At 45.7% G+C, this 19813-nt stretch overlaps 1 long non-coding RNA gene across 1 annotated transcript; it reads right to left on the reverse strand.

The window, feature by feature from the left end:
• Positions 1-8313: 8313 nt before the first annotated feature.
• Positions 8314-16320, reverse strand: LOC309863277. Its single transcript, XR_014310964.1, has 2 exons — positions 16223-16320; positions 8314-8601 (listed from the first exon to the last, which is right to left on the reverse strand). It is a non-coding gene; the product is annotated as an uncharacterized lncRNA (long non-coding RNA).
• Positions 16321-19813: the final 3493 nt, after the last annotated feature.

The following is a 19813-nucleotide window of genomic DNA, read 5'->3' on the forward strand; positions in this document are numbered from 1 at the left end:
CCCCAACTCCGCCAATTTGTCTGCCTGGGGGAGAAAAATTACAGTGAAAACAATGGCCATTTTAAGACAGAGGTTGCTTTTTCATTATTGTGAAACATTGGTATAAAAGGAGATTCATCACCCTTTGCTTACTGCATTCCGCTCTGGTTGCTAAAAATAAGGAGTCCAGTGTTCCCATTTTCTAGAAGATGGTTAGGCTTGTGTTGGCAAAGCTGCTTGGGAACCAAATCCCATCCAAGGTTGTCTCCAGGAGCACCCTCAGGAGAAGTGTGGCTTCGGGGCCCCCCAAAAGCACCTTAACAAGGGCAAAGCGACCACAGATCCTGAAAATGAAGGAGAAAGAAAGATACCGATGGTTTAAAAAAAATAAAATAAAAGCATTCCTCGTGTCAAACTGTCCCTCTGGGATAGGACACCAAAAGGAATATTTCCAGGAGGTTGATTATCCTCTTTTAACCTTCTGATGATTCGCTCACCTACTCCATTCCCTCTGCCTATCAGACAGTCTGGGAGGTTATAGGATTCTCCACTTCCTCTGCTGGAAGGCACGTCTTTATAGAGAATTCAGCCTGGCGTAAATAGGACTTCCTCTCCACATTCATGTTCAGGAGTACCGCCCGTAGCACAAAGCCTGGCCTCTAGGAGATACTCAGTGAAGATGTGTTGACTGAGCGAAGAAAGATGCATATCATGGCCCCATTCACAGAGAGGAGAAAGCAGTCCACTCCATGTTGGTCTGAAACTTTGGGGTGAAATCTGAAACTGGCCCTGTACATGGGGGGTGGGGGAAGAAACCAAAGAAAGAAGCAGGCCACCCCAGAGTGGTCGGTGGCAGGTGTAAGGAGCAAGGGAAGTTACCTATGAGCTTGTCTTGCGGGCCACAAGACGGGTGGATCTCCACACCTGCTTGCCTGCATTGGCCAACGCATTCACTCCTCTTTGATCTCCACTTGTAATTTTTAATCATTGGCTCAGAGGCATTTACAGATACTCTTCCAGGACTTGGACATGAAACCAGGGCGTGGGTAAGGAAGGTAAACCCCATATTTAATCAAAGAAAAAGAAAGAGATACCTGAGCAGGGACTCTCTTGGCAGGCCGGACAGTGTTTTTCTCTGCCATAAATTCATCTAGAATCTCGAGCCATTTCTAAAGCGCATTCTCTTCAGAAAAGAAAACGGCAAGGGGCGTGTGTTTTATGCCATGAGATCGCTGCAGAAGGTTTGTGTTTCCTTCGCGTTCTCGGTATTAATCTTCACATTCAAGTTGACGCTGCTTTCGCTGACTCAGCGCCCTTTCCTTTAAGTGACCTGATTTTGTAGTTCCATTATTAATATTATGAAAATGGCTTTCCTCTGCACTACTTTGTGCTATCAATGGAAAACCACAGTTCCAAAATGCATTAGCCATTGCCGGCTCCGGCAGGATTATTTCCATCAATAATATAAACGGGGTTAATCACTGGCTCATTTGAATAATCAGCCACGTGGTGCCCAGCGCCCGCCCGCCAGTGGCTCAGCCGCACCCGCACCCCCAGAGCTGGGGGATTTCATTTGGGTCCCCGCATTCTCCTGAACACTGCAGATTTCCCCGCTCGCTATCACAGCCACATCTTGCCATTTACTTTGCTATTTTTCCTCTCCTTCTCTGACAGTGATGTAAGCCTGTGCCCGGCCCCCTAATCAGCAGGTCGGAGGTGGTAAATGGCATGTGTTAAAACCGATAAGCGGAAGGAGAGAAAGAAACGTTCATTAGGAAAAGTAACGAGTCCGGCAAGAATAAATGTCAGAACAGCAAAGGCGCTCTTATTTTTCACAATATTAAATTGCCTTTGGTATCTGAAGGCCTTAAGGTAGTATTTTACTGATTTACATTTTGCAAAAGCAAAATGAAGGCAGATGTGGATGGGGTGCGGGGCTAGTGTGAATTAGATGCTAATATGGGGGCTTCTGACACGTTCCACCCTAAGTACCCTCCCTCACCTAAGCCTCCAAGGATTGTCAGGGATTTCCCACTGACAATATTGTTGGCAAGCATCAGAAAATTATAAAGTTCTAGGCTTGAGGGGAGAAAAAGGACAGCTAAAGAGATCTTTTCAAAATGCAAATCAGATCACTGTAGGCCACCTAAAAGCAGAAGGCAGCATGGATGTGCCGGGGGAACCCACCTGTCTCACCAGACCATTGCTCCATGCTCTGCCCCTCCCCTTGCTTCCGCACACGGACTGTCCCAGCTCTGCTTGCCTCTTCTTTCCCTGGTGGGTGCCTCCTCTCTTAAATCTTGGTCTTCTTTCCTTTATAATATCCCCACCTCTGTAATGCTCTTCCTCCTGGTTTCAGATAATGTGACTTCCTCCAACAAGCCCTCCCTAACTCCCAAAAAGAGGTTGTTGTACCATTTTCTTAAGTGCCTCACCCTAACTCCCAAAAAGAGGTTGTTGTAACATTTTCTTAAGCACCCCACCTGTCCCCTTTGTAACCCCTCTCCACATTTCTTATAATTGCTCACCATCTGTAATAGGTTGAATGGTGGTCCCTAAGAAGATATGACCATGTCCCAACCTCCAGAATCTATGAATGTGACCTTATTTGGAAGAAGGATCCTTGCAGATATAATTAACTTAAGGAACTTGAGATGAGGTCCTGGATCACCCAGGTGGACCCTAAACTCTATGACAAGTGTCCTTATAAGAGACATCCAGAGAAGAGACACAGGGAGATGAAGAAACAGCCACGGTAAAGTCAGAGGCAGAGATCTGAATGACACAGCCATAGGTCAAGGAATATCTAGAGACTCCACAAGCTGGAAGAAGTAAAAAAGGATTTCCCCTAGAGCCTTTGGAGAGAGTACAGCCTGCTGACACCTGGATTTCAAATGTAAAGCCTCCAGAATTGTGAAAGAATAAATTTCTGTTGTTTTAAGCCAGCAAGTTTATGGTAATTTGTTATGGCAGCCACAGAAACAGACTATAAGCTCCAGGAGACCAGGCACCGCATCTGTTTTACTCCGCAGTCTTACCAGAGAGTAGACCACAGTACCCAGCAAATGGCAAAGTTCAATATATGCTTATTGAAAGAAGGAACAAACAAACGAATGAATGCATGAATGAATGAGTAAACAGATGAACAGACAAGTGAGGAAGTGCACAATAACATAGGAAGAAATGTTATTTTTCAGCATAGGCCTTCAGCCTGTACCTAAGTAGTCTCCTGGAAATGGCCCTTTTGTATGAATGTGATGCAAACATACCAGAGCTTTAGGACAGTGTCTGGAGGATAGGAATATGACCAGGCTTCAGAGGGTTCAGGAAGAGGAACTGGGAAGTCATCAGCATCATTGCTCCACCTCTCATCTCAGGGACACACATGCAGCTGCTCCCACAGCTGCTTCTTCCTTCTCTCGTGTGGTGTTTTCCCTGCTTCTGACTGGACAAATCCAGGATGCGCAGAGATATCCTTATCACAGGAGACAGGGAATTCAGAGCTGAAAAGGCTATAGAACAAACCTTGTTACTTTGACTAATGTACTACACCAGCCCAAATTCTATTTAGAATTCCTTACTAATTAAAGTTCCTGAACATAAGTTTTCTTGTCCGGTCAATTCCTCACATATTTATGTCTCTTTGTGCAAAACATATAAAAGATGCATGACTTGGTCATTTCTTTAGGTCTCAATTTTATTTTAAGGCCTCTATGTGTATAAAATTAAACTTTGGGTTTTTCCCCTTTAATCTGTCTCTTGTCAATCTAACTCTTAAGGTAGCTAGAAGAATCTCGAAGAGTAGACTAAAAATTTTTCCTCCCCAACAGTATCAATAATCTAAGTCAATCGGCTCACTGGCCTGATGATAAGCCAAGCCTCCAGGGGAATGCCCATCTCACTATCAGCCAGGAAAAAAATCCAGGTAGGAAGTTAGCTCTCCCAAGTCCCTGTAGTGTTCTGGGGAAAGAAAAATAAATTTCCCTCCCTCTTTCTAGATTCATGTCTGAGATCCCCTTGTAATAAAAGACAGATTGACAGGAGAACAACAAACAGAAGTTTAATAACATGTATACCGCCTGTATACATGGGGGAAAAAAACAGAAAAAACTGAATAACTCTCCAAAATGATCTAAACTACCACCTTAAATAATAACTCCAGCTAAAGACAAAAGATGTTGGGGGAATGGAGAGGCCAATTGTAGGAGGTTTACAGAGGAAAGCACAGTAAACAAGGGTGAGGTTGTTATGCAGATTTAAGTCCTTGTTTTCTCCATTGATAAGAGTCTCTAAAGATTTGTAATTACCTTTGTCTTCCTGATAAAAGCAGGGAAACATTCTTACAAACGGAGGTTTCCCTTATACGTGGAAAGATCTCTTACAAAAGGATAGCTTAAACTCAGTTTTCAGAGTTTTTTTTCTATGTCTGCTATTTCTTAAAAATAATCAGCCTAAAATAATCCATATGTCAAAGAGGCATGTTTGAGGTGGCAAATTCTGCTCTCCTTCAGTGCTCTTATTTGCCCCCTCTCTACACTCACCAGTAAGTAAAACCAAAAGAGGGGGCAATTACAGAGAGTCAAGGCAGAGGTCCAGGGAAAGGCAAACAAACTCATCCAAACAAACCAGAATGTAGAAGTGGAAAAAATCACATAGTCATTCCCTCTGAAACCAGTCTGGGATATAGTAAGTGCTCAGGGAATAGCATTTCAACCATTGCTAATTGATGGTATAAAGTAAGACTCATTATATACAAATGGTAATGTATGTTTTGACACAACAAAAGCCAGTTGAAAGAATATTTTATAAGACTGTTTTCTCATTACTTCTTTCACAGAACAGTTGTGTTCTTTTGTTTATAAAGACAAAGATGAACAAACCCTTCAGGGGGAACAGGATGAGACTTCTAATCCTGATCCCCATACAGTTCTGGAATGCCCAGTGATTCAGCAAAACTGATGAGGGAGCAGGAGGCTGGCTGAGGACAGAGCAAAAGCTGGCGCCTTGCACCCCCTCTCCACCTGCTCCCCTCCATATGTGTAGCATTCCTCAGGCACCCCTGACTGCCATAAAATGATAAATAGTTAACTTGCAGGGATCACAATCCTGCAGAATAGGAATCTCCCTTGCTCTACAGATGTCCTAGAGACCTAAACAGGGAGGTTACCTTATCAAAAGCACAAATTTCCAGAGGCAAATAACTCTCAGTTCCTGAAGCCCTAATGTCTCCCTCCCCACCATAAACTGGAGGAGGCTGAGGTAGAAGGGAATGTAAATGATAGCAGGATCATAATACCCCACCAAGAATCTCCCAACTATCTTGATGTTAATGCCTGACCTAAAGACGACATTGATCAAGCCATAAGGGCAAGGCCTCCCCCCAGCACCTTGTAGGCCCTCCTTAACATGTGGAAACTCTGTTGAAACCTCCCATGCCTTCTCCTCACCTTCCCCCAACCACAAGATATATAACCTGCCATCCCTCTCAACCTGGGGCAGCAGCTCTTCCTGCCCACGGGTCCTGTCCCTGTGCTTTAATAAACCACCATTTTGCACCAAAGATGTCTCAAGAATTCTTTCTTGGTCATCGGCGCCGGACCTCAGCCCACCGAACCTCACCTAGGTTCTAGAACTTCATCAAAACTGCTTTGGGAAGTTTATGATCTCTTTCCCAACATCCCCAGTCTTGAGTCCTGATGGTAGTGGTAGTCCTCCTCCTGGGACCCTGAATCTTGAGTCTTGGTGACTGTGATGTTATTATTTGTAAGAGATATTTATTTGGCCTTTGTCTCATTCCTGGTACAGAGTACCTAAAACTCCTGACAACAGGAGTACTGAGAACCATGAGGTGTTTTTGTTATGATCATGAGCTGACTTTAGAAAGAACAGGGGGCTGGTTGCCAGGAGAACCAACCATCTGATTAGACGGTTGGAATTTTCAGTCCCACACCTGACCTCCAGTAAGGAGACAGGAGGTGAAGTTGAATCAGTTACCAATAGCCAATGATTTCATCAATCATGCATAGATACTAAAGCCTCCATAAAAACACAAAAAGATGGAGTTCAAAAAGCTTCTGGGGAAGTGAACACGTGGAAATTGGGGAGAGTAGCATGCCTGAGAGGGCACAGAAACTCCACAGCCTTCCCCCATATCTATCCTGTGCAGCTCTTCCATTGGCTATTCCTGAGTTATACCCTTCTATAATGATCTGATGACCTGGTAATCTGCTAAGCAAACTGTTTTCTAAATTCTGTGAGTCACTCTAGCAAATTAATTGAACCCTAGGAGGGGTCATTGGCACCTCCAATCTCCAGCTGATGAGTCAGATGCAGGAGTGACAACCTGGACTTGAGACTGGCATCTGAATGTGGGGGGTAGTGGGGGAGGGGAGGCAGTCTTGTTGGACTGAGCCCTTAACCTATGGGATCTGGACAGCATCGCTGTCACGAAGAAACATGGCAGTAGCTGACACTGCTTGCTGATTTTGTACATCTCTTCATTCGGTTCTCCCTGAAAGCCTGTGAGTGGGGCTAGTGCTGCCCCCACTCTAGAGAAAGAAGATGGTGTCAGAAGAGCTTTATAGTTTGCAATCTCCTTGATTATATGTGGCCAAGTTTCTGTTTTTAGAGGGGGAAAATTTACTTCCTTACCATTCCAGTGAGAAAATAGAAGATGCTTGGAAGTGCCATAAAAATTCTAGGCCATGTTCCAAGAACCACAATCCAGGACCATGACACAAACGTCTTCCTTTCTGACCATGTACCAGGTCAGTCCATTTGTCTCATAACTCCAGTCTGATGGTAAATCTTCCAAGGACTCATTGCCCTGGGCATTCACTGGAATCACCCTGCCTTGATGTCAACTTTTGTTCTTCATAAGTTGAGGTGTAGGGTCTTTTATTCCCTAAGTGCTCCTGGGTTCCTAATCCAGATAGGTCCCTACCATCCAAGAACTCGAAGGCAGAGACAACATTTACCAAATCCACAAAACAACAGCTATACCCTATTCCCAGGAAAATGGGAACTTCTTTGCATTCTGTGATCCCTAGACAAGTTTTCTAAGTCTGTTTTCTACAAAATAAAAATAGCAATAGTATGACTTCATTGGACTTTGTGAATATAAACAAGATAACACATGTAAAGTGTCATTCACCTACATTTGCATGAAAAAGGTTTTTCAAAGGACCTTCTGCTAAATGAAGATCTGCTCCAAAATATCTATCTCAGTCTACTCCTGTTGCAGCGGGAATCTTCTCTCAACTAAAGCCTGCTCTCCTCTACATATGCACCAATTCATGGTCCAGCACCCTGACTACATAAAAAGCTGCTGGTAATATTTCAATGAATTTCTGTCTCAACGTTAATCTACATATTGATGCTCCTTTCATTTATTTCTGACTCCCCTCCACATTCACACACACACACACACACACACACACGACATAAAAAATATTTAATGTAAACCCTGTTCTATTCTCATGATTACTGATACAGAGAAGTGCACTGGAGTAAACGTTCAAGCCCATTAAAATTAAATAATGCACTACTCGTGTCTCTGTATTCCCAAGCACACAGGGCTCTGTCTGATAATAAAGGTTGCCCACACTTTTCGTAGTTCAAGTTCTGGGAAAAGTAATCACTTTGTAAGTGCCCAGCATCACCTGTGCAATCATTTATCTCCTAGAAAATAAGAGCTTAAGCAATCATCACTTAAACCTGATTATGATGGGAAAATGAAAGGAAACCAGGATTTAAATAGACCTGTGAGCTTAAACATGATTCTGTCCAAAACACAAACATTAGCCAATGTGAAGTGACTGATGGAATATTGCATCTGGAGCTGTTAAGAAAAGGGTTGACTTTGCAGTGTGCCTTTATGGTCACCCAAATTTCTCCTCCTCCACACGTCTCCTCCTCGGTTAGCCAGTTTGGTACTTGACTTGCTTTCTGTCTGAGGTATAGATATGAGGCAGGCATCTTTCATTCTACCCGGTTTCTCTTGGGTCCCTATGATGTGCCTGGAGCTGTATCAACCACAGGAGACACAGAAATGAAGACACCCTGGTCCTACCTCAAAGGGACTCATGGTGGAACATGCTGTTAACATGGAAAGGGCTGTAATAGAGAGAGAGGGTATTGGGAGTCCTGGGGAAAAAAGAGTGCTGGTAACTTGGGATCTCTGGGAAAGTGTTATAGAGGACCTATTTCAGAAGAGCTTTTATCGCTGAGGTGTTCATCAAGAAAGAAGGGGCCCTATACATGAAGGAAAGAGTAGAGATTTAAAGGAGAGAAAGTGCTTAGTGTTTTCATGGAAAGGCAAGCCCAACTATAAGGTTAAAAGGAAGATGATTTGTTGAGTTCTGTATCAAGAAGTTTTTCCCACAAGTAACAGAAAGGTAGACCACCTGTATCTTGAGCCATTAAGATAATTACTGTTTCTTTAATAAAATAAACAAACTGTGGGCTCTCGATGGTCCCGGAGTTCATTCTGCAGCTCAGTTGTGTCCACATCCGACCATGTCCCTTCTCTACCATCCTTGGAGTGTTGGCCTTCTACTCTGCTCTTTGTCAGCTGGTGATGGTGGCTGCCAAAGATACAGACATCATATTGCCATCTACAGTCTCAAGAAGAAAAAGAGTCAAAGGTCAATGGGATTCTTTATCAGAAAATAAAAGTTTTCCAGAACCATACACCCCCACCACCACCAGCTGACTTTCTCTTAAGCCTTAGAAAAATAGGTTATATACCCAAAGTGATCATACCGCAAAAGGAAATGGGATCTTCATTCCTGGATTGGATCAATCTTGATCCATCCCCTGAGGAAAGACACATGGTTGGGTCTGTAACTAAAAGTGCTGCAACTTCTTATTAACATTTGAGACACGTAAAACAGCATGAAGAATGGCGACTCTCACCAGCTCTAAAAATAATTCACTTTCAACATAGTGAAATTCCCCGTATAGGACCTCCTTGTTCCTTCTGTCAACCCAGGCGGAACCTCTGTCCTGATTTTAGAGGTTTAGCCCTTTATTTGCATTTCTTTTTCCTCTCCACATCTACATCCCTATTCAATTTATAGAACTGTTGCATGTAGATACCATACTGCAAATATTCATTAGCAAATTGCTTTCTTTTGATCAATAGTATATTTGCAGAATTAATCCATATTGATTCATGTATTTCTAGTTGATTTCTTTTCACTGTTATGTGGAATTCCATTACAGATACAACAATTCATTTCTCCTCCAAATGGAGTTTGGGATGTTTCCAATATTTTACCTACAAAGGATACTTCTGTGATTGCTATTGTTCATAGTTGCTGACATACACATGTGTGCATATAGAGATGCAAATGTGTATATACATATGGATGCATATATATGTATATATGAATTCATCTAGAAGATATATCTAGAAGTATAATTCTGAGTAATAGTGAGTCTGTATCTTCATCTTACTGGAAGGTACCAAATTTTTCTCCTAAGTGGCTGTGCCTATTTTTATTTCCAACCTCACTGGATTAAAAAAATCCCATTATTCCACATCCTAAACAAAACGGATAGAGTGGCCCAATTTCTCAGTCCTTTTCCAGGAATCTATTTGCCTGTGTCAGTACCATATTGTCTTTGCTAGAGCTTCACAGTCTGTCTTGGGAGCTGGTAGGGAGAGTCCCGAGCCTTGTTTTTCCTCTTCCGAGTTGTCTATCAGCAAGTGGAGACACCCCTCCCATGCGGTTCCTTCCACACAGTCCACGCAACACTGGCTGCTTGTTTTATTCTAACCCAAAAAGGCCGTCCTTCACCTTTTTGTTTGCACATTCAGCAAAGGGTGGGATGTTTGGTACTTCTTCAGGCTGAAAGATTTGCTACCCCTTTGAAGCCTCATCTGAAATCAGACACCTATTAGCAGAATTGCATTCCCAGGACAATTGCGTTGTTGTAATTAAACATTGCCTGACCACGTTAGTGAGCACAAGTGTGTGAAAGGGAGGAATGGTTTTGTAACTGCTGCATGCCCCCCAATAAACATAAGCTGCACAAAGCCAAGGAAATCCACAGAGCAGATAACTCCAGGCAATCTCAGATGTCAGGTGAACTACCAGCCAGGATGGGGACTGGAGAGGAGGAGTTGTCACATGGCTCCTGCTTCCTTGTCTCACGGGCAAGCCCAAGCCCTGCCTGCCCACGCCATGCCCCCCCAACTCCCCGTGCCCATCTACTTCCTTCTCTTACTTGATAGGTCAAGAGAAACTTTCTACCCTACCTCTTCCATGCCTCCCCTGGCTTTCCAAGCCCTCAAAATCAAATTTAATGTTCAGATTCTCAGATTCTAGCTTCCACTAATCTCTTCAATCCTCCTATAGAATTCCTAATTTCTGTTTATGTCTTACTAACTATTGTTTTGCATGCATTCATAAGTACCTTCATGAATGTTTTAGGGGAAGGGAAAGCATCTCAGGACATGTGCCATTGGCACATAAGGAGCTGCGCCTCAGGGAGACGAAGCAATGGGTCCAAGAATTTGTGGTGTACCCGAAGCTAGAATGCCGGACTTGTGACACTCAGGCCAACGTCCTCTCACTTTTTAAGTCTCCTTCTTTGCTCAGGAGACTTCTGGCCCAAGGAACTTAATCTCCTGGGGCCAGTGAGGCTGAGGAGGACTTACACACTCCTTCTTTCCCAGTGTTGTCCAGGCAACCACAGCGAAAATACAACATGACATCTAGATACTTTGTCCCGGGCCACTCTGTGTGTGTGTGTGTGTGTGTGTGTGTGTGTCCACGCATGCGCTGGGTATACCCACTTTAATAATTAAGTGCGCAGCTGAAACTCTGCAGGAATGGTGGACCTCCCTCATGCCAGTTCCTGTTTAATTCTTAAATCCTCAGTTCTCCACCTCAGGCGCAGGGTTTTAAAAGCCACTCAGGAAAGGGGGAAAGATCTTGACACCAATTTAAAAGCTTGATTCACCCAGCAGGAACCATCATTTTGTTATCAACCCAGAAACCTTGCCAGTCCAAAATGCAGAATAAAGAATTGCAGCAACAAAAAAAAGAAAAGAAACACAGCAAGTGTGTTAGAGGAGCATACTCAGAGAGCTAGGAGCCCCAGGAGGACCCTGCCAGAGGACATGGGGTTTGAGGCTGATTGGGACACAGTCATGCCCCCAGGGCCCCCAGTGACCCCACCTCACTCACATGGGCTGCTGCTCAGGAGCTCCTCCTCCCAGGTGTGCCTAGCCCTGACCCAGTGGTTCTCAGACATGAGCAGGCATCAGACTCACCTGGAAGGCTCATTAAAGTAGACTGTGGGCCCCCACCCCAGAGTCTGGTTCAGACGGGCTTGGAATGGGGCCCAGGAATTTGCATTCCTCACATGATCCCAAGAAAGAGATGCTGGTAGAACACAAACCACACAAGAGAAACATGGCCCCACTCAACTCCATTAAACATGGCAAGAATCTCAAATACCTGTGGGCACCAGTCGCAGTGGGCACAGGGAAAGAAAGAAGACACAGTCTATCCCTCCAGGAGCCCACGAGTCAAACACCTTTCCTGCCTCCCCCTGCTTTCCCTGCATCCCCCGCCAAGATGCTTCTTATGCTTTTAAGATACGGTTGTGGCGTCCACATCCAGTTAATCTAAAGTACCAGCCGGGAAGCTTGACGATGCACAAACACCCAGGCTCCTCCCAGAAAACACAGAACTAGTACCTCCATCACGGATTCAGGAATCTGTAGTGTCAACAAACTCCCCTGATAATCCTTCCGGTCATGGACGTTTAGACAGACCTGATTTAAGGCATGGCTTTTTCCCAAAGCTCAGAACTTCTACTACCCGGAAGCTCCCGGAGTGACCCATGAGTACTGCCTATTGTTACGATGTCTCCCCACGTTCTGTTATCTGTCATCTGGCACAAATTATCCTAAAATAAGCTGGCTCCTTCTCATAAAGGATCCTGAAAAGACAGCCCTGGAATAACAAGGGGGAAGACGGAAAAGCTCTGACACCAGGACAAGAAAGTTTCAGGAGCACTGGATGGAAGGCGTGAGATGCTGAGCCGTGCCCAGAGGTGATGTCATAGATTGCAAAATGGCCACAGTGCTTTGTAGCTCTTCCCCCAAGGAGTGGCATATCTTTTCCCACCTCTTGAAGCTGAGCTGGTCTGTGACCTGTGGTGATCCGTAGACTGTAGTCAAAGAGAGAGTGTTGCAAGTTCTAATCCTAGGTCTCCACAGGCCAGACAGCTTCCCTTTTTGCTGTTCTTGGAACCCTGCTGTCACCCTGAGAAGGAGTCCAGCTAGCCTGCTGGCAGATGAGGGACCACAGGAAGAAGCCCCAGTCGAGAGCTGCTCGAATCCTCCCTAAGCCAGCCAGCTACAGCTTTTTCAGGGCTGAAAAAGATGGGCCAGAGCAGAACTGTCCCGCTGAGCCCACTCCTCATTACCCACAGAATCCTGAGCTACATTGGAGTGGGGGGTGAGGCGAGGGCAGAGAATGGACTATTATTTGAAGCCACTAAGTTAAGGGGGGCTTGTTACATAGCAAAAGTTCACTGAGACAGGAGGGAGACCAGAAATGTCAGGAGAACCCTGAAAGTCAACCCATGCTTGGGACGCTTTGCCTCAGGTCAGATCTAGGTATCGTGGCCCTACTGTGGGATAAGGCTCCCTTCGGCTTTTCCAACCCTTTTCCTACCCCATTCCTCATCTTTTCACCGAGCTGAGAACAGGAAAGCTCTGATCCTTTTAACATCACAGCCCTGCTCCTTGTCCCATCACTCTGAATTTAATCCTAAGATTCAGTTGAGAAGGAAAACTGCTGCCATGTGACCGCTTGCCTCAGGTGTCACTGAGAAGGCAAGGCAGGTCCGTCCCCTACACACACACACATCTAAGGAGTGTCCCCCAATACCTCATGATAACTGACCATAAAGAAGTGTCTGTGCAGTGGGCATTCACACTGAGCCAACTCTTAGCAGATGGAGCAGCTGAGGGAGCCAGTGGCAAGGTGGTGGGGTACAGTAAGCTATGGCTGGACCAGGGCTCTGGCCACCAGGCCTTCAGTCCTGTCTCTTCCCACTGGGAATCTTGGGATAGGCATTTCATCTCCCTGGACCCCTGGTCTACAGAGATTGGATTGGGTCACCAGTAGGTCACTAGGGATCTGTAGCACAGAGTACAAAGCTCAGGTACAAGAGGTGGGCTGTGGTTCTGGACCCCACCTTGTGGGTGGGTGACCCAGGCCACCACACAGGGCCCCAGGCTCAGAAGAGCCCCACATGTGCTCTAATGCTCAACTATTGCCATCTTGACATTCTTAGTAATTTTATCCTTTTTTTAAAAGATTTATTTATTTATTTATTTATTTTTAGAGAGAGCACAGGCATGAGCAACAGAGGGAGAGTGGGAGAGAAAATCCCAAGCAGACTCCCCACTGACTGAGGAGCCTGACTTGGGGCTCGATCCCACGACCCTGAGATCACGACCTGAACTGAAATAGAGTTGGACACTCAACCAACTGAACCACCCAGGTACCCTAATAATTTGAACTTGGATTTTGTGAGTGAAGTCCAAAGGGACAATGGCGCACATATGTGAGCAGAGGAGATATACAGGACACCTCTGTTCCCTCTGTTCCTAGCTGCCATGTTCACATATAGTGTTCCTGGTTCCTCATGAGCACACAATGCCAGTGGACCCACGATGTGGGTCCCCAGATCCACAACTGGGTAGGGGGACACTGACATCCCCAGGGGGTCACGCTTTCTGTTCAAACCAGAACCTGTTTCAACTATAGAAAGAAAGCAATGAGCTCTAAGCAACACAATCAAGGAATCTGGTATGGGTTCAGTTGTGCTCCCCCTGCCCCCAATTCACTCCTAGCACCTCAGACTGTGACCTTATTTGGAAATAGGGTTGTCACAGTTGTAATTAGTTAAAATGAGGTCCTGCTGGAGTAGGATGGGCCCCCCATCCAATAGGACTGGTATCTTTATGAGCAGGGGAAATTTGGACACCAAGTGTGAGCCAGGAAACAGCAAGTGGAAACTGTAGGCCAGCTGCCTCAAGCCACAGAAGGCCAAGAACCCAGGTGAAAGGCCTGGAAGATCTTGCCCCAGAGCCTTCATCAGAGCCCCAGTGGTCCTGCCAACACCATGATCTCGGACTTCTCCTTTCACAACTGTAAGGCAATCCCTTTCTGCTGTTTCAGCCCCTAGGCAGGCAGTACTGTGTCCAAGCGCCCCCAGCAAGTCAATCCAGGGCCCCCCTCTGGCCCCCAACCTGCCTCCCTTTGCTGCTCAACAGTGCATGCAGAATGAGGACAGAGGAGGGAAGGAACAGAAAGATAGTGCAACTCATACTCCCTTTTCCTTTCTGTCTTTCTGCGCTCAGCAGAAGCCAAAGAGACATGTCCGTAGGATGCGCACACCTTGGGAGGTGAAATTTAAAATAGTCTTGTTAGTTTTCATGCCGCCTCCTGCAGTTCTGCTAGGAGCAAAGTGTACACACGTGTACGAGCCACAAAACAGGAGTGAGATGATTCTGCCGATTGCATGAGTTAAATGCTTTTATATTTGCACTCAAAAGAGGCCTTGCACTATATAAAAATGAACAGGGGCCCCTGGGCAGCTCATCCTTAAACGTCCGCCTTTAGGTCCTGGTATCAGGTCCCGGATGGGGCTCCCTGCTCAGCTCCCGCTCCCTCTCCCACTCCCTCTGCTGTGTTCCCTCTAATCGCTGTGTGTCTCTCTGTCAAATAAATAAATAAAATCTTTATATACCTATAGATATTTATATAAAGATGAACAGTAAAATTCATATTAATAATTATATTTTTAATTTTTCTGTACTTAAAACAACATTAGAGAGCAAAGAGGAAACTCCATGAAAAGTCAAAAAAGAGACCATGGAAGAAAGGAAAAAGCCTTGTACTATACTACCTTTAACAGCACTTTTTTCCTGCTCTTTCAAAAGGAAAGATCAGCATTTGCATTTTGCACCGGGCCTTGCAAATCATGTAGTTGGCCCAGTTCTAGAATCAGCCAAGAGCCGCAGGAAATGATATTTCTACTCACGTGCTCTGAATTTTTGGCTTTTTCCCAGCTCCAAAATCTGGATCTCTCTGATATTATTTCTTATTTATATGCATATAGCAAACACAAATGTTACATAATCACAGTGCCCAGGTCTACAAAAATGTCACCTTCTTCATTACTCCAGAACTGATACAAACTTAGTTCTCAACAGTCCATTTACCACTGACGGAGTATAAAAATTTTGCCAATTCAAAAAAAAAAAAAAAAAAATTGCCAATTCAAGAAAACCCTGTGACTTTGCTTTTGAGCTCAGTTAATTCAGGATACTGTCCCTGCTAACTCCCTTGCCACCAGTTCCCCTCTCCCCTGCCCCAGAACCACAGTCTCACCACACATAGACACACACACACACACACACACACACACACACACGCTTCCCCCAGGAGACATTAAAATCCAGGAAGCAATGCCAACTCCTTAACACATAAAATCTCCTATATTCTGTGGTCTTCTGTCCTTAAGCCCAGACAGACGGAGCTGAAATGCCCCAGTCCCCATCGCTCCTTCTGCAATTTCTTCATGCCCCCCAGGAAGGCCTTCCAGGTCCAAAAGCCAGCCTCAGCCTCTTCAGCTCTCCTGGAACTGCTGGAGACCCAGGGGTTTGACTTGAATCCTCTGGACCTACACCAGGGAGGGACAGACTACCTCCCAGGAATCTGGGACGCTGCCTGTTTTTATAAATCAAGTTTTGTTGGAGCATGTTCATGCCCTTTCATCTACATCTTGTCCGTGGTTGTTTTTACTCCACAAAGGCAGAGTTAGTAGCTGTGACAGACATGATAGGGCCCATAAGCAAGAGTACTTATTATCCGACTCTTCACAGAAGGTTGCCAGCCTCTGCCCTAGACGAGTTGGCTGTTACCTCTACTTCCTGTGATCTCAGTGAAGTCAATAGTCTCTTCTACAGGAAGTTTGCTTCCTCCTCAGGATGGACGTCATCACGACTTTGCAGAAGCCCCCAAACTTACCCGGGGTGTCCATCCCCTCTAGGAAGGTGGGGCATTTGTCCATGTCCCAAGATGGAGATCCATCACTGCCCTGGCCCTGGTGACCTTCTCTCTGCTTGTCCTCCACATCCAACAGTCCATCAGACCCTTATCACTTCCTCAGACTGATTTGATATCATCATGCCCCGGCCACGTACCTCAGTTATCTCCTGGTGAATAACAGATTACCCCAACACCTAGCAGCTCAGCAAACCAAGCATTTATTATTTCAGTTTTGATGGGGCAGGAACAGGCTGTGACTAGCTGGGTGGCTCTGCCTCAAGGCCTCTCCTGAGATTCAGGCCACCAAGTGACGCCCAGTCTGTGGTCATCTCAAGGCTGGACTGGGGCAGATCTGCTTCCAAGCTCCCCCACGTGGATGTGGCAGACCAGCTTCCCAACTCCAATGCTTGGGCCTCTCCACAGGACCACCTCATGGCATGGCAGCCGGCATCTCCAGAGCCCACAGTCCAAGACAGAGTGAGAGCGGCTCCCACAAGGAAAACCACTGTTACTATTCTCTGTTCTCAGAGCGACGTGTCATCATTTCTGCCCGATTCTATTCTACTGTTTCTAATTTGCCATATTCCCATTTAAGGATATGGTCTTCAAACCACCACGTCCCTCTAAGGCAAATTCTGTCCTCAAAATACCTTTTGTCAAAAACAAAAAACAAAAAACAAAGCTTTTGCAGGAAAAAGCCTGGGCTCTTGAGACAAGAGTGTCTACTCTTTCAAATTCCATTCCGAAAATGGTTTGAAAACTGTTCAGAGCTGCCTTCAATGCTCCCCTTCATCTGTCTCCTCCCTGGGAGGCCATGACTGCTCTGGGGCAAAAAACACAACAGAAACAAACAAACAGAAGAAGTAGAAAGAAAAACCTTGGTTATTACCTTCTAATTTTATCCTACCATATGTACTCAACAAAGCATTTTGGATGTCTGAAATCCATCTGTTTGGGCAAAGGAATCAAGCAGACAAGATGAGCCAGAATAAATGAGGAGAGCCAGAGCCCTGTGCCCTCCACACGCCTCAGCTCTAAGCACAGGACCATCTGAGCAAACATTTGGACCCAGTCAACGTATTAGGGAGCCAGTCTTTTGGGAACAGCTCACTGGAAGACCCTGGCTGAAGAAAACCGGAGGGTCTGCTTGCCTGGAGCCCGTTCTTTGTCCATGTGTGTCTTCTCTTTCTGCCTATTTCGGGCTCCTCACCCAATCCCACATCAGCACAAGTCTCACAGGGGCCAAGGGGCCAACTGGAGGTCTCAACGTGGGTGAGGACCGAATAAAGAGGAGTAGTCTTCCAGCATCAGGAAGGTCAAAACATCCCTTCACTTTCCTCCTTCTCAGAATAAGGGACAATATAAATCACAGCAACAGTTTCCTGGGAACACATTACCACTCTGCTAAGCACGTCGCATACATTATCTCACGGAATTATCATCTTCACAACAACCCTGCCAGAAAAATATTATCTTTTTTTTTTTCAAATGCGATAACGGGCTCAGAGAAATTAATTCATGTCCCAAGGTCACACAGCTACCGAATGGGGAAGTCAGAATTCGACTCCTGAGCCCCTTCTCTTTCTAATATTACCTTCCAGGAATAAAGCTGTGCACCCGTCCTCTTTGAGCACCTGTAATCTAGAAAGAGCCAGGGGGAACTATTGTTTCCATATTAAAATAAACATGAAGGATAGGAAAAATGAATATGCATTGTTATGATCAAGTGAAGGCCATACTTTTGGTCTGGGAAGATCTCTGGGAAGACGGGTTTCCTCTTGGTGACAGTGGAAGATTCCCCTGTAATAATACCTCAAGAAGCCCAACACTCACCTGCTGCCTCCCCACAAATAAGCAAACAAGCTAAGAACAGCGAGACATTAGATAAAGCTTTTTGATTTTGTGTTTTTAATACACTCTTGATTCCTTGTGGGACTCTCTCAACACCACAACTACTGTGGAAATGAAGGTAGATGATTGGGTTTTTTCATCCCTGTCTTTCCCTCCCCCCCACCTTTGAATTCTGATATAATCCTACTGAGATCCTTACAGGGCAATGAGACGTTTTGATTTGTTTGTTGATTTCCAAGGCAATCCCTGGGAAATACCGCTGAAATCGTGTTCACATTCGCCTGAGTAAAATGTTTTTGCTTATTAGAAAGCAGCCTTTGCAACAGGAGCAAGGTGCGCACCAGATGTGGCGATCCAGGATGAGAGGAACCAAACAGGGAAGCTCTGAAAGCTGCTGATCATTTCTGGAGATACGCTAATGTGTCCAATTTGAAAGAAAGCGAAGGCAGCAAAGCGCAGCCGTTTGGGAGAGGACAACCCGATCATCCAGATGCCAGTCTCTTGAAATTTGCACACGTGTATCTTCTCTTTCTGGCTATTTCAGGCTCCTCACCCAGAGGAACTCCTAGATGTCATATACAGGGACAATGCGGGACAAAGCCAGTACTTACGGCGCTCACCCCTTCCTCCCAACAACCGGTTGGGGTGAGAATTGTTATTCCCATTTTACACACGAGCAAACGGAGGCAAGGAACCTCCCTAAGTCTCGGAGCTAAAAGGTAGTCAGGCAGGGCTTGCAGGGGGCTGGGCACATCCGGGTGCTAAGAGGCCGCTCCACTCGAGGAAGGCAGAAACCCGGTACCTGCTCCCATACCTGTCCTTACTCATCTCTCCCTGCGTTTGGCTGGTGCTGGAGAGTATCCCCTACAATGCATCAGAAAACATTCCAAAAAATGTAGCAAAGTGAAGTTCCCAACGGGAGTCTGGCGCTGAGAGTCAGCAGTCACATTCTCTTATTATCGGGCATCACGGTCTGGTTTCTGATGTAATTGGAAATCTCACCAGAGGTTTGCACGCTCTTGGAAAGCCTAGGAAGGCAAAGTTTCAGAAACCCAGGAGGCGCCAAGGCTGTGGTGAGGCTACGGGCAGCCCCATGGAGGGTGATTTCTAAGAGTTCGCCCAGAAGCTGCTGCAGACCTCGTGCCTGCGTCCGTCCACGCTTCCACCCACAGTTACCCTGGAGGATGGTAATTTCGCCTTCTCGTCTGCCTTCCGAATCTTACTCCCATGCCTCTAGCTGAAGAGAAGCCAGAACCATATGAGAACAGGAACTGTAGGACATGTAAATTTGTTCCTGCTTCTTCCCACAGTGCAGAGGAGAATGCACCAAGACACAGCAGAGAGGCTGAGCTGACCACAGCCAGTCCAGCCAAAATGCTGAACAGTCAGTGCATGGCCAAATTTCTAAGCCCAATTTATATACCTATGACTATAGGTCTATGACTATTAAAAAGAATTGTTTAAATTAATGTCATCATTGTACTCTTCATCTATTGCTGCATAACACACCACCCAAGACTTAGCAGTTTAAAACAATAACCACTTCTGTGGCTCATAATTCTCCGGGTCAACACTGTGGGGTACACACGTGTCTGGTCTCTTGCATATGTCTGTGGTCGACTTCCTTCCAAGTCAGGTGGTGATGCTGGGTGATTGTTGGCTGAGGAGTGAGGCACCTAGAGCCAGGTTGTCTCACCCTCCAGCAGATTAGCCCACGAGTGCTCCTACAGAGGCTGGCTGGGTTCCCAGAGGGTGAGGAGAAGCTGCAAACTTTTTGATGCCCAGGCTCAGAACTGGTACAAGGTCATCCCAGCCACTTTCTGTTGGCCAAGGCAAGTAACAAAGCCTGTCCAGATTTAATGTGTCAAGAAAGAGACTCATCTGTGAGGAGAGGA

The sequence above is a fragment of the Mustela nivalis genome, assembly GCF_964662115.1.
Source record: "Mustela nivalis genome assembly, chromosome: 4".
NCBI classification, from domain to species: domain Eukaryota; kingdom Metazoa; phylum Chordata; class Mammalia; order Carnivora; family Mustelidae; genus Mustela; species Mustela nivalis.